Consider the following 13,954-nt stretch of genomic DNA (forward strand, 5'->3'; position numbering starts at 1 on the left):
CCATCAGTATGATAACTGTCCCCTTAAGCCCCTCCCTGGGGCTGTCTAGGTCACCTTTACTTAAATTTACCTGATTCTAGCTTTGCAGTCACGGTTCCTAGCCTTTGTCCTCTTTCATCCAGCATTTCATCCTTCCACTTCTTTTTTTCTTCTTTTTCAAAACTGCTGTTAATTAAATTTAACAATTGACAAACCTAAACAAGAATAAAAGTGGGATTCTATCTACGGTACAAGTGATTTCAAGCAGGACACAAAGATGTTTGAATCCTTGGGATGCAGATCTCACCATTCCAAATGCAAAGAAAAGTCACACTTAGAGCTGTCCCAAATTATACTGTCACGTAGGTACTCCCACACACATACCCATCTTGATGCAAATACAAAAAATATGTGGATTGTGGTAAAACCTTCATCCAACAAAAGAAGGCACAATAAAAATTTATTAATTTCAGAATTGTATTTTGAATTCTTTTTATGTTACCTAAAACTACTGGTGTTTTCTCCAGCATGTCTATCTTTATAATGAGTACCACATACAAATATAGACTATTTCTATGTGCAATATACTTGGTGGGCTTTGTACTTTGCTGTATAAAGATTGAGACAGTTGCTATCTAAACTCCTGGAATCAAACCTTCTCTCCAGTTTCAGTGCCTTGAAACTATTTGGCACTAAAACAGGTCAGCTCTTAAGTAACATAACTTCTTAAAAGAGAATTATTACAGATAGGTAGAGACACAATAAAAACAAAATAAACCACGTAAAGATATAACAACAAAGGAATTTTTTGTTTCTGACTATACTGCTAAAAGAAAGAATATATATTGTGTAAATCAGATCTGATAAAATTCATTGTTTTAAACAGTAGACAAGCACCAGTGTTATCTCTTACTTTCATCTCTTCCATACTATCTGAATCTATTATTGCCCATTTTGAATCCAAAAGCCATGATTCAACTGAAGCACATCTTACAGCACAACATGCAATATTTTCCAGTGACAGAGAAACCACTTCAGCCCTTAAATTGTTCCAGCAGTTCATTATCCTCCCTGATAAAAATGTACCTTGTATCTAGTCTGAATTAGTCAAGATTTGCCTTCCAGTTCTGGACTTTGATAACTTTTTGCTCATGTTACTGCTTGTATTCCCCCCCCTGTCCCCGGAGATATTTTTATCACTGTTTAACCTTCTATTTGATGAACAGAATGTATGAGGATCCTTGACTCCCGCATTCCAAACCAGGTTTCCATTCAGGTAATTTGTTATGTCACTCTTCCCTGAACTCTAACCTTTTTAACATCGTTGTGAAGTGTGGCCCCTTGGAGCAGATGCAGTAGCAGATGCTTCCCCTCAAAGCTTTTCCCCATTTCCAAGAACAGGGATTTGTTCTTCTGGCCACATTCAGCTATTTGCCCACCTGCAATCCTGAATGTCTGTGCTGGGGCTTCAGCACATTCCCAGTATCAAGTAATGTGATTTTGGCTGATAGAAGAGCCAGGTAAAAAGAAACAGAAGGAAAGGTGGAAAGAAAGGCAAGTCTGTGCATCTGGTTTCTTCCCACTGCTATCCTGTACTCAGCTGTGCAGTTTATAAGCAGCTTTCTGCATCTTTGGGGCTTATTTCATTTGTATTCCTAATGTTACAGTGGAAGGAGCCACAGCAGACCTGCAAGCACCAAAACCTGAACATACGCAGCATCCCCTTTGGTAACCCCCCCACCTCAATTGTTCCCCATTACTTTTTTGGATACAAAGTATAAAAGAACAAAATCTGGAAGCAAATGTTCAATGTAGTCAGTGTACAGAGCACTAAGCTTGGGAAAACCTGTTATCTGGCACAAATTCTAGAGCACAGTGCTTATTTGAGCTGGTTGCAGCACAGAAGCTTTAAAGAACATTAAGGAGGAAAATGACACTAAAGACAGTTCTGTCTGCAGCATTACCTGCTCTCAGCTGAGCTAATACTCTCTGTGGTTTTGCAAAGCATTAGTGAAAAAGAAAACAACAAATCAACATTAAAACAAAACTCTAACAGCAAGTAAAGAGCCCTCGGGGCCTGGGCCAGAAACTGAGACTAAACCAGCACCAGTAGTGACTGTCAGCCTCTCTACAGAAGCTTTCAGGAAACAGAAGTGGCCAAGATGCTTACAGTTTTTAATGGGTTGTTTGTCTTTCCTAGGAAAGAACTTGCAGGGATGAAAGCAAGCCCTGCAAAAGCTGGAGTCATAGGTCTTACTGAGGGCTCTGTGTGCTGTCCCCATAGACTCCCTCGTTAGCTCGTGTGTAAATGCAGAACTGAACCAAAGCCTTTGTGCGGTGCCAGGGGATGCTGCAATGAAATCATCTGGAGGAGTTATAAAGACTCACATGCCTTTCGAACCATCTGTGTGTATTACACCATCACCGAGTCTTTTTACAGAGATGTCCTTGCATTGATCAATGCTGTCATTCACAAACTTTCAGGTATCTGGATTTAGGCTCCCTGAAATCATCGGACTGACTAAAAATGCTCCTACGCTTGACATAGTTGATGCTGAAGTAATGTATTTGATGGACTTCCTATTTAGATGGTAAATACTCGGGTTCTGTAGGGTATCTATTAAAAAAGTATAGCTTGCAGGCCTGAACTATTCCAAGTCACAGAAAGTGCATATAAAACACTAGGGTCTCCCTTACTCTGTGTAAGACGGTGGTGGGCTACGCTGGTGCATGCTTGAAACATTAGGGAAGACAGACTCTAGGTAAGTAATAAACTGCTGTATGTATTGCCTTAGGAGCAGGTTAGAACCTTCCCTTGCTCACCAGCATTTAACAACAACCCCTCCAAAGGACAATGCTTCCAAAAGCACAAAGTTGAACATGGTAATAAAAACACATCTTAAAAGCTCAAGCCCCTGTGTTTCAGTGCTTTAAAAGGTGGCAGCTTGGCAGACCTGGAGACTGACAGCAGCAGTGTCAGCTTTCCTCTCAGTGCTCTGCCAAAGCACCTCAACCTTGACCTGAGGAGAAAACCACAAAGGGTTTGAGTGGGATTTCATGCCCGTTCACTCTGGCATCTCTGCTGAGATTGCCAACACGGGAGCCAATTAGTGCTTGCTTCTGAGGAGCAGTTCTCCCACCGCGTGGAAGTGACACCTGTCCACTGAAACTAGGCAGAGACCCACCAATTCCCTGGGTGCCAGCGACTGCGCAGCCACTGCAAGGGTTACTGCTCCTGGTGACACCCCTTGCACCAGGCATGCAGCAGCTCCAAGTCGTTGTCCAAGTGGGACCAAACCCACTTTTCTTTCCCAACAAGTAGTCCTTTCTGATTCAAAATAGCAGCCTTGTGTTAGAGATTGAATTGTTGGAACAAGTCCGGAGGAGGCCACAAGGATGCTCAGGGGCTGCAGCACCTCCCATATGGAGACAGGCTGAGAATATTGGGGCTGTTCAGCCTGGAGAAGAGAAGCTGCGTGGAGACCTCAGAGCAGCTTCCAGTGTCTGAAGGGGACTACAAGGATGCTGGAGAGGGACTCTTCATCAGGGACCACAGCAATAGGACAAGGGGTGATGGGTTCAAACTGAAACAGCGGAATTTCAGGTCAGATCTAAGGCAGAAGTTCTTCCCTGTGAGAGTGCTGAGGTGCTGGAACAGGGTGCCCAAAGAAGTGGTGAATGCTCCAGCCCTGACAGTGTTCAAGTCCAGGTTGGACAGAGCCTTGAGCAACATGGACTAGGGTGACATGTCAGGGGTTGGAACTGCATGATCTTAAAGTTCTTTCCGACACAATCCATTCTGTGATTCTATGCATTTTAAAAGTGATTCTTACTACGCAAGTTCCTGGAGCCTCACTGCAGATCAAAAGGCCAGTTTCATTGTGTATCCAAGTACAGTCTCATCAAGGAATTGCGCAAGGGCAGAAGGAGATGAAGAGAGAGGTCTTCAGCCCTTTTTGTTAAACAGAGAGAAAATGCAACTTTCCTGCTGGGCTCTTTCCCTCCTCACAAGACCTAATTGGTAATTTTTTGGGGGTGTTTGCATCCTAAAGCGATCAAGAAGGAAGTAGCTGCAAATGTAACATGAGCAGACATAGGTCTCTTCAACTCAGCCACTATAAAACTCATCACACTTTAATTAATGTCCTTGCAGCACAGTTTGAATAGGAGCCCATTTGCAGTGTAAACTGTGGAAATATTACTCAGTGGAACAGGAAAATTCTTTGTGGATTAAAACAAATTTTATGAAGAATATCTTTCATAAATTCCAGTTCATTCAGCTTCATTTTGTCAAAGTGAAAAAGTCATTCTCTTTCAAATCAGACATCACCCTCCAGTTTATCTGTCACCAGCATCATCTTACTAACCCCTCTAAGGATGTCATCTGACTGGAGTTTTCTATCACTCTGTAATTCCAGGTGTACTTCTTGACAATTGTTTTAGATCCCTATCCAGAGTCTCCTCCAGGAATCTAGAAGGACCATGAAGATTGCATCAAGGACTTGATTAAACAACAGATAAAATGCTTACCCAGCATCCTAACCTCATTTGCAAGGTTTCACACAGCATGATTGACAGCTGATGCCCCAAGCAAAACTGCTGTTTATAGAGTCCTTTTCAGTCCAACCACATTAGTCTCTCCGCATAGCAGAAGTCAGTACACTGCTATCAAAACCAAATCTGTGACTGATAATATTGAACTCTTCATTACCCCAAGTGTTGCTGCAAGTAATACCATGGCTTTGGACACCACCATTCAATGAAGGCTTATTATTATAAAGATTCAGCTTATGGCATGATGAGAACAAGCAGCTTTGCAGCCAAGGTAAAAGAGGTGAATTGCAAATAGGTCTAGGTTATGAGAGAGACAGTGCCCCATTTTTATGAAGGAACCTGGTACCCTGGCACCCAACACAAGTTTAGTGGAACATGCTGGATCCTGTGTATTCAAACAGAACTGACCAAATTGTGTCTGGCGTTACAGTTCATGTGACTTATAAGAATAGAGACTTGTCCTGGCCTCCTCTCCTGCATTTACTTTCTCTCCCTCTTCACTCCAGAGGTGGCTGCATGCAGTACTGGCTGTTCAGAACTGGCTACACACCAGGATCTCTCAGCAAGATAGCTGCTAATCTCTCCCTGGGAACAGCACCCAGTTTGCTCTGCCCAAAGTCACAACACATCCTTCTGATTCCTTTGTCCACTCTGTATTTCAGCCTAATTAACCAACAGTTTCTAATGATAAAAATAATGAAAGAAAGAAATTACTTCCCAGAACGATGAATACATTGATTCACATGTGCTGGGCAGTTGCTCTGCCAGCTCTGCTGCAAGAGGAAAAAGAAATAATGGAAAAGACTTTCATTTGACTGAGTTCCTTATTGCACCAGTGTGCCGTGTGAGTCAAACTAAACAAGGACATCACTGGATCTGCTGATGGGTTGTTCATTGAAAATCTGGGGATGATAAGGGTGCTTGATCATCTAAGATGGACTATGGCAATGGTCCGTATTTACAAAACATGTTCAAATCCTGCAGGACCTCTAAAATGCAGCAGACATAAAGGGCTGCAGGAATACATACGTCATGTCCCCATCCCTCTCAGATTATGCCCTTTATATTTATTACCTCTGAAAGCAGCCCATTTTCACCTGTCTTAGGCATATCTAGGGTCCCTCTTAGGCATATCTAGGGTGAAAACACCCCAACTACATGGAACATGTATACTCTCTCCGAAAAGTAAAAGTATCAGGATGCTCCAAGAGTTAAGTGAGGACCCCAAGGCAACACCTTAACACTGTGGTCAGACAGGGAACTGAACTATACCATCAAGGGTGTAACTTTGCAGAGCTGTAAGGAACAGGTCTTAGCTGTTATACTAATGACAGCTGAAATACTGATGGCCAGCAGGTAGCTGAACTGATAGGGAACTCGGAGCAAGAAAAGAGGAGGATGAACCACTGCCTTGCCTTGCTAATTCTAAAGGCCAGCCCACCTGTCATTCATTCATAAAAGGAGAGGAAAAATTAGTTTCCAGAAGGCAGGAAAGCAGGAGAAAGAAATCACTTATTTTTAGGGAATGGTAAACTCTTGCATGGACAAGGAGTGCATGAACATCCAGTCAGAGTAGAACAATTCAACCCCTCTTCAACAAGAAAATCCCACTGACAGCAGACATCTGCCTGAGGAAAAAATTTAGACCTGAAACTGAAATCTTAATTTCTGAGAGTTTATCTATAAAAATGAAGCCTCTTCCTGCTGAAGAAGGAAGAGAAAGGTGTGCTGAGAGTTTTCCAGCAGTCTCATGAAAGATTAAATCCTTGGAATATTTTCCTTTCTACCTCATCAACCATTCCCCCGTTACAGAACTGCAAAAAAAGGTCATTCTCCCTGACTGACTCCCCCGGCAAAGTTCCTGATCTCATGTAAGACATTCAGGGCAGGATGAGCATCGCCCCTTAGCTGCTGGAATTTGATGTGGTACCTTTAATTACCTCTAATATTAGGCACTAATATGCTCAGTGAGGCAGATGAAGGATGAACACACATTTTCAGTGAGTTACGAGACAGGCGTGGGGCTGAAGAATGAGAGCTGTAACATTTAACCTGGTGCAACTGATCAATTCGTGTTCAAAGTCAGCAGTCATTAAAAACTAATTGGTTTTCTTTTGATTTACCCTGACTAACACACAACTGCCAGGTGAGTACAGAGGCTGGCCTACCAAGATGACTCTTTTGCCATAAATTCTCTAAACCAGAGGAGACCAAGAAGGAGAGAAGCATTCCACAGGTTCTCAGTTCAAACCAAGAGCTGTTTCCCCTAACCTGATTCAGCACAGCTTTTCCAGTCTTCAATAACCACCAAGTCACTATATGTTTTGATCACCTCACGTTGTCCTGCTTAGAACTCTCTGGTCTGATAGAAAATGTTAGAAGACATGGCATGTCCACTCCTGAAATGTCAGCTTCTCATTCATACACATAGTTCACCTCCCTGTCAGCACAGGCAGTATCTGCTCAACCATAACACTGGCCATTCATGCAGTTCAAGACACCTGAGACAGTTCCCATCATCAGCTTTCCCACAGCATCATACATGCCAGTTAATGTGCATGTATGTCTGAAGAGGGGAGTCATATTCAGCAGCAACACCTGAAGAGTGACCCAGAAGAAACTTTTTGTTACTCCAGCAGCATGGTTTTGACACCTATAATGTCATTCTCAGCTCAGCCTTTGATCTTTCCAAACAACAGGCCTATTCATGGCCAGCATTAATCCCTGCTCACCACTGGCAGGGGCTTAACACAGCAATGCAGCAAGAAGCAGAGCAAGTTGAGTTGTACTTGCTGACACCTCCAGCTGGGTCAGAGTAACGATTCCTGGCCTAGGATACCTGCCTGTCCCTCATCTCAGCGTTACACAATCTCTGAGAATAATAACCTCAGAGGAGAGAAGAATCAGTTCTTGAACTGCTGCAATTTGCAGGCCAATCTATGAAAGAAAACTACAGCCAATGCCAGTTTACTGTACTATGATGGTCTATAAATGGTTCAAGAGCTGCTGGGCCATCCCTGCTCTGAAGCCAGCAATCGCAGGAGAAGGAAGCATAGGGAAGGGTGGGTGACACTTCAACCATACCAGTTTAATCTCAAGCCGTAAGTGAGCCAACACCTCTGCTAAAGTGATGTGCCTCACCAAAGATTGCACAGCCTTTCCCTCGGAGAGGTCACTAGAGAGAAGGTGAAGATATAACACATGGAATGCAGGCATCCGAAATAAGGGTCTCGCAGTCCTTACACATACAAGCCATTCCCTGAAGAGCAGAATGCCACCTGAGAGAGGACGACATGCATAATAAGTAAGAGAGACAAAGTTATTTAAGGCCCTGTACTCATTCTGATAAACTCTAGCAGCTGACAGAGCTAAATAGCTATGCCGCATTGCCCAAGGCCTTCCCTCAGTTTTGCAGTTGATAAAACAGGGACACTGTTTTACAGAGATGCAGTTGGGAATCCCTTGATGGTATTCAGTGAAGGTTTTCAGAGTCTAAACCACCAGGTGCCTTTCATTTATCATGACACAACCAGCGAGCAGCAAAAAACACAGGACCTCACAAAATAACCAGAGCTGCTTCTGTGCAAAGGCAAGGCAGGCAATTGTCTGTGGCAACAGACTGCCAGGGTCAGCGAAACAGGCAAACAAGGGTAGCACAGACTTGGCTACATCAGATCTCCAGGAAGCCAGACCAGCTGTTTGTGTTCCCAAGAGGAATATCTCAGTGCCCAGGGCATTTGCTGCTGCTGCTGCTGAGGAGAGGAAAAGGGTTCCCCCAGGCAGAGCCACCACTCCTCCCAGACCTGCTGTGAAGAGCTAGTTCCATGGCTGGAATCAACCCTGCATGGCTGTTTCTCCTGCCTCTCTCCCTCTGGGGACAAGGGAGGCCTCTCCTGGCTGCTCACACCATGGGCATTCCGATTCAGTGATGCCCACGCTGCTGAGGATCCTTGACCCAAGTCTGCATTTCCTATGTGAACATTACTTGCATAAGCCACCCATGAAATGAAATACTGTGATTTATGTGACAAAGAACTACTACCTTGAGTTAAGCCTTACAGAATCAGGCTCACGCATCATCTGCGATGGCCTAAGCAGCGTTTATGGGGTATCAGAAATAGGCCTGAGAAGAATGTGCAGTTTAGGGCCTCTATCCAGCAATCCATGCTGGCAGGCCTGTGAAGGGGTTTGGACATCGTACAATGAGCGATAACAGCAAACAATGGGAGAGGAGAGAGTGGGGGTCATAACTGCAAGACCATCTGGTTGTTTCCCTTTGCTGTGTACACATCTTGCTAGTCCTGCCGCTAGAAAGTCAGAGAGGGTTGTTGGAGGATTGAGTTACTAATGAATAGTTGCCTTTGTGTCTTATACACCATTATTGACACCAATGGTTGCGGCAGCATTTCAGACACTGGTTTCTGAGGACGGCCAAAATCGCAACGTTTCTGACCGGTAATATATCAAGATGCAAAATAATTTGGTAAATGTGACAATTTTGTGACAGTTTCATGTGAATAATTTTTAAGCCTTATTTAATGTTTTTCCTTATCCTCTAAGGTTTTCATTAAGAGTTCTTCTTAATTCCCTTCCTGGGATCATTAGCACTTGGATGGTCAAGCCCATAACTGACATTCTATATACCCAGACAAAAGAAAAAACTACAATAAAATGAGGGATACTGTATGCTCTTCGGTAGGATACATGAAGGAGACTCACTTATTTGCAATTAGTCAATATGGGTCAATATTGGATTTATCTTTACTGAATCTCCGCTAAGCTTCCAAATCAATGAAAAGGAAATAGATCAGGCAGATGCATCTTGCTCTGTGCTCTACCTGAAACCAGATGTGGGCTTTACTAAACCACATGTGGGAGCGAAAACAGAGCCAAGGGCCCTTCTCAGAGAATCACCTGCCACTTGACCATATGGTTTCAACCTTGGAGTCGGGTAGCAAGGGCATTCCAGCCTTTTGCAATCTGCGAGTTGACCGGGTGGGAGACATGCTCAGAGATACTGTGGGCTATCTAGGAGGGGCAGAACCAGGGCTGGAAGTAGAGGATGGCACCTCTCACTGCTGAAGAGGAAATCTTAGATTTGAGCACCTCCTCACTTAAATTAGTTCAGTTTGGCAATAGCTCCATAAAGGTCAAGAGTATAAAACTGCAGGAAAATACAGGGTTCAAGCCAGAGGTTTGTTTGAACATCGTCCATTTGAATTCTGACTTGGCTATTCCCCAGCTTAGATACCCAGACAACTTTTTCTAATCCATAAAAAGAAGTGAGGGCAAACTTGGAGCTGCTCAGGAGATAAATCCCACTTTCCATACTACTATTTTAGCAGACAAGAGGATGTAAAGCAGACTGCCAGGGAGCTCGAGGGGCTTTCTTTCCTGCCGCTCATTTTTCATCACCAATCCTGAACAGACCCCAAAACTCAGACTAATTAAAGACAAATAATTAAGCACATTCAGACTGGGAAGGTTGGCAGACTCCCACTGTATTGTAAGACCACCTTGGCACTTAAATGGTTAGGGACTATATCCCACAACATCATGCTCATCTCATTGTGGTAGAGAGCTCTTGAGAATGTTATTAGCTGGGTGTTCGCCTTGCCGTTTTTCCACATGAGGCAGATGGGTAATTACGAAGCTAATAGTCTGATTGAGAGAAATCAGATGCAGTGGTTTGCCCAATTAGATGATACATTAGCTTCCTTCTTTGTAAGCAGCTAATGTGTGAAGCAAAGTGGTATTTTTGAGGGTCAGAATCCTTAAACAAGTGCCGAGTTGCAGATTATTGTGTCTCTCTTTTTTTTTCTAATGGAGGAAAAGTGCTAAGTCTTCATTACTAAAAGCATAGAAAATGCAAATCAGGCTCTGAAACAAAAGAGTGAAGGGACAGGCGAGAATATTTGGTGTCCAATGTGTCAACCTACAACATCAATTACATTGAAATGCAATGCATGGGAGCCTAATCAAGGATAGTATAATTGTAATAATTGCATGCTTTTGTTGGAGAGCTGCTGCCATTGTTATTGTCAACCATTTGTTTTTCTCTATTGTTTAAGGGGAGAGTATTTAAAATATATATATGTGTGTGTGCATATATAACCGTGCATAAGTGATTGAAGAGCAGCATAGGTAGAAGGTTGTGTTACTGCACATAGAACGTATTAAGTCTTTCTTATTTCTGTCTTTCAGATGGTGGAAAACCAAGAGCCTGAACTGCAAAGGCAGGTAATGCCAAGCACTGAGAAATGGACACTGACTTACAATCTGTGCCAAACAATGAGAGATACTTTTCCTTTTGCTGACGCTTTCCATGGCCTGGGAAGGTGAGCAACTCCCAGTGACTGGCAAGTCATGAAGTGAGCCAGTAGTAAATCATTCAAAGAATGCCCAAGGCACCTCCAGTCTGCCTTCTTACTTTGGAATAAAAAGGAAAGAGGTCAAAATAAACAGTTTCTCTCTTGTTATATTTCCTCCAGAACTGCAGTCTGTTTCAGCCATTGAAAAAGGAGTTTTTAAATCTACAATCTTGACAGAGGCATTCAAGATAAATGAACACAAAGGAGGGCACTGCATGGAAGAAAATATGACAGCATGAGTTTACTCAAGATCTTATTAAGGGAAAGAGGGAGTAAGAGCCTCCTGTAAATAAACCAGTCATATTTCCTGTATCCTGAAGTTGGGCTGGAGTTCTTGCAGCAAAGTGCTCAACATTCAGATCAAATGAGAGGTTTATTTTCTCTCGTCACTTGGGCTTGCCAATAGGTTGAAAGGAAGGCACAATAGAAACGGGCTAAAACATTTAACATAGCTGTTAAATCTCATTCTCCACAGCTAAAAAAGAACAATGCTGCACCGTCTTTACTGAGAATACACTCTCCTGCCATAGGAGGCTTTTCATGTATCTCTAACAATCCTGTACATACTCCAAAACTCACACTAATTAAAAGCAAATAATCAAATACATTCAATTTGAAAAGTTGGCAAACTCGCTTGTATTATTGTGTTAGCACCTTGGCATCAAAGCGATCACATCCTGCTAATCTCATTGTGCAGGAGAGCTCTTGAGCATGTTATTCAGTGGGTCTGCTCTGCTCCCTGCCCCCCACCTCCCAGACCCACTCCATCCTCCTCCACCACCAGCACTTTCTTTCTTTACCTAGATAAAGAAATGAAAACGTAAGCAAAGATAAGCAAACCCAGGACAGTATTTTCATCACATTTCACTCAGAGACAGACAGAACTTCTGCTACCTTTCAGGGAGATTTCCTTTCATCCTGGTTTCAGTTCATCTCCACAGATACCTGTGGTAAACCTGAGAGATGCTTTAAAATAAGCTAAGCAGACTGCATTTGTTTCTCACTAGCTCTCATACAGCATTATTATATTACTGTATCAGAGTACTTGGCTACCATAGCAATGTGAACACTATAAATGCAATAAATAAAAGCCTACAAAGTTAGCAGCTTATGACCGACTAGATGAAGAAACCAAGAAGAAAGCATCTTAGGATTTCTTCTCTTTGGAAGCTTTATTTTAAAGGTAAAACTTCTTTCCATTCGCTGTGCAGTAAAAGCAAAGCTGGTTTTGCTAATAGCAACATAATGCAAAGGAAAAAATCAATGTTTTTTCATACTTCTGCAGAAGAAGGCTTCATTTTCTTGACAGGCTTAATTTGTACAGAGGAAAACCTCTCTGTAGTGACACTTGTAAAAACATGCTTGCCCTCTTGGTAAGAGGCCACCACTTTCTGAAGGACATGATATATCGTAATCTTCAAACGGATAATATTATAGAAAGGCCACTAGTTTTATGGCTGAAAAAAGGTTCTATATGACACCTTATTGCATTATTGAAGCATTAGGTCTCTCTGGAGACTATGTTTTAAGATTGTGAAGCCTTTCACATGCCTGTGGCCTGTGCATCCACCTGAAGCTAAAAACTGACAAGATAGAGATGACCATTTGTGCACTATGAAGAAGTATCAGTTTAATTTTCTGCCACTGTCTGGGAGGAATTTTCCCCACACAGTCCAACAAATCAAGATCAAACAAATTTTCATGAATAAAGATGCTTCACTGCAGCCATTCCATTCTAACCACTGGATTTGTTACAACTGTGATGCCCACCACAGTGGGTAGGACCAAGAAGAGCTGGGTACTACTGTTAGCCAGGGCAGGTACAAGCACTCAGCACTAAATTTCTGCCTTGATGGAAAGACAGGTCAAAATCCACATATTTCTCCCAGCATTGTCCTGTTCTGGGCTAAGGACAGCATTAGCCTTCCCCATACGTTTCTGACTGAGATCCTGCGTCTGTGCATAGGTATGTATTTGGTTATTAAAAGTATGATCCTTAGGGTCCCTTCCAATTTGAGTTACTCTAAGATTCTGTGATATGGTTTGCCATCCTCCATCCAGCGTTTGCAGTGCAGGTCGTGTATTTTTGCTTGGGTTTCAGAACCTCCTCTGAGAAAGTGCTGCTTCTAAAGGACAGCACATTAGAAGTCTGTATCAGAAGAAATATATATTTTCTTCACTTCTTAACATTTACTGGATAAAAACATGTTAAAATCATGCAAAAAAAAGATGAAAAGGGGTCACCAAAGAACCTTTCTGACAGGACTGAAAGGGAACTTTGTGCTTTTAGCACAAAGACATTCACAGGAGAAGATAACATGCTAACATACTCTGAGATGCTAACATAGTCTCTAGCTGGGGAGGGTGCTACATAAGAGTCCAATTGATTTGTGACCTTCAAGACAGTTCCTAATAGCCCATTTGCACTTCATGACCAAATAATGAAGGAAGCCCATATGGTTATAAAACAAAAACAAACACAAGAGTTGTTGGAGAGGCAGTCCCACTCAATAGTCCCTGAGCTTCATAGAGGTGAACAAATTGTCCCAAGGCAGAACGGGAAGAAACATACCTTCCGTATACAGTGCTTCTCTAACTAGAGGTGCTAGGTAACTATAAACCTGACTTCCTAAAGCACACATTAATCCTTCTGTTGACTTCAGCACGTTTAAACCAGGCACCATGCTCAAACAGGCCAAAAGATACTGTTTACATTGATTACTATTACATAAGTACAAGGTTTTGTTCATAAAGTTTGCAGTTAAATCTTGCTAAAAGGAAAACTGTGATTCCCAACAAACAGTCACTTTACTAAGCAAGTTTTCCTTAGAACTGTTCCTGAATTCCTGTCTGTCATGAGGAAAAGTTGATCAGCCAACACAAAAACTATCAACAGCACTGCCCAAGCTTGGAAAGCCTTCATACTCCACAGGGAGAGCTCCCATTGATACTACCAGGAGAAATGCTTGTAGACATCAGGATAGCATATGGCCTCTGAAATCAATATTGGTTTGCAGCTTGACATATGGATGGATAGATACCACAGTGAG

General features: G+C 42.6%; 1 long non-coding RNA gene across 3 annotated transcripts in view; it reads right to left on the reverse strand.

Moving 5' to 3' along the window:
- The window catches only part of LOC133280531 (uncharacterized), a 47,056-nt gene that overhangs the window by 17,714 nt on the left and 15,388 nt on the right, over nucleotides 1-13,954 (reverse strand). For all 3 annotated transcript variants that reach the window (XR_009747207.1, XR_009747206.1, XR_009747208.1), the window contains exon 2: nucleotides 71-194. This is a non-coding gene — a long non-coding RNA (uncharacterized LOC133280531). The remainder of the gene's footprint in view (nucleotides 1-70; nucleotides 195-13,954) is intronic.

Source organism: Pezoporus flaviventris, unplaced genomic scaffold, assembly GCF_033815535.1.
Source record: "Pezoporus flaviventris isolate CSIRO_AGI_PZ_B2104156 unplaced genomic scaffold, CSIRO_AGI_Pfla_v1 ptg000083l, whole genome shotgun sequence".
Lineage (NCBI taxonomy): Eukaryota > Metazoa > Chordata > Aves > Psittaciformes > Psittacidae > Pezoporus > Pezoporus flaviventris.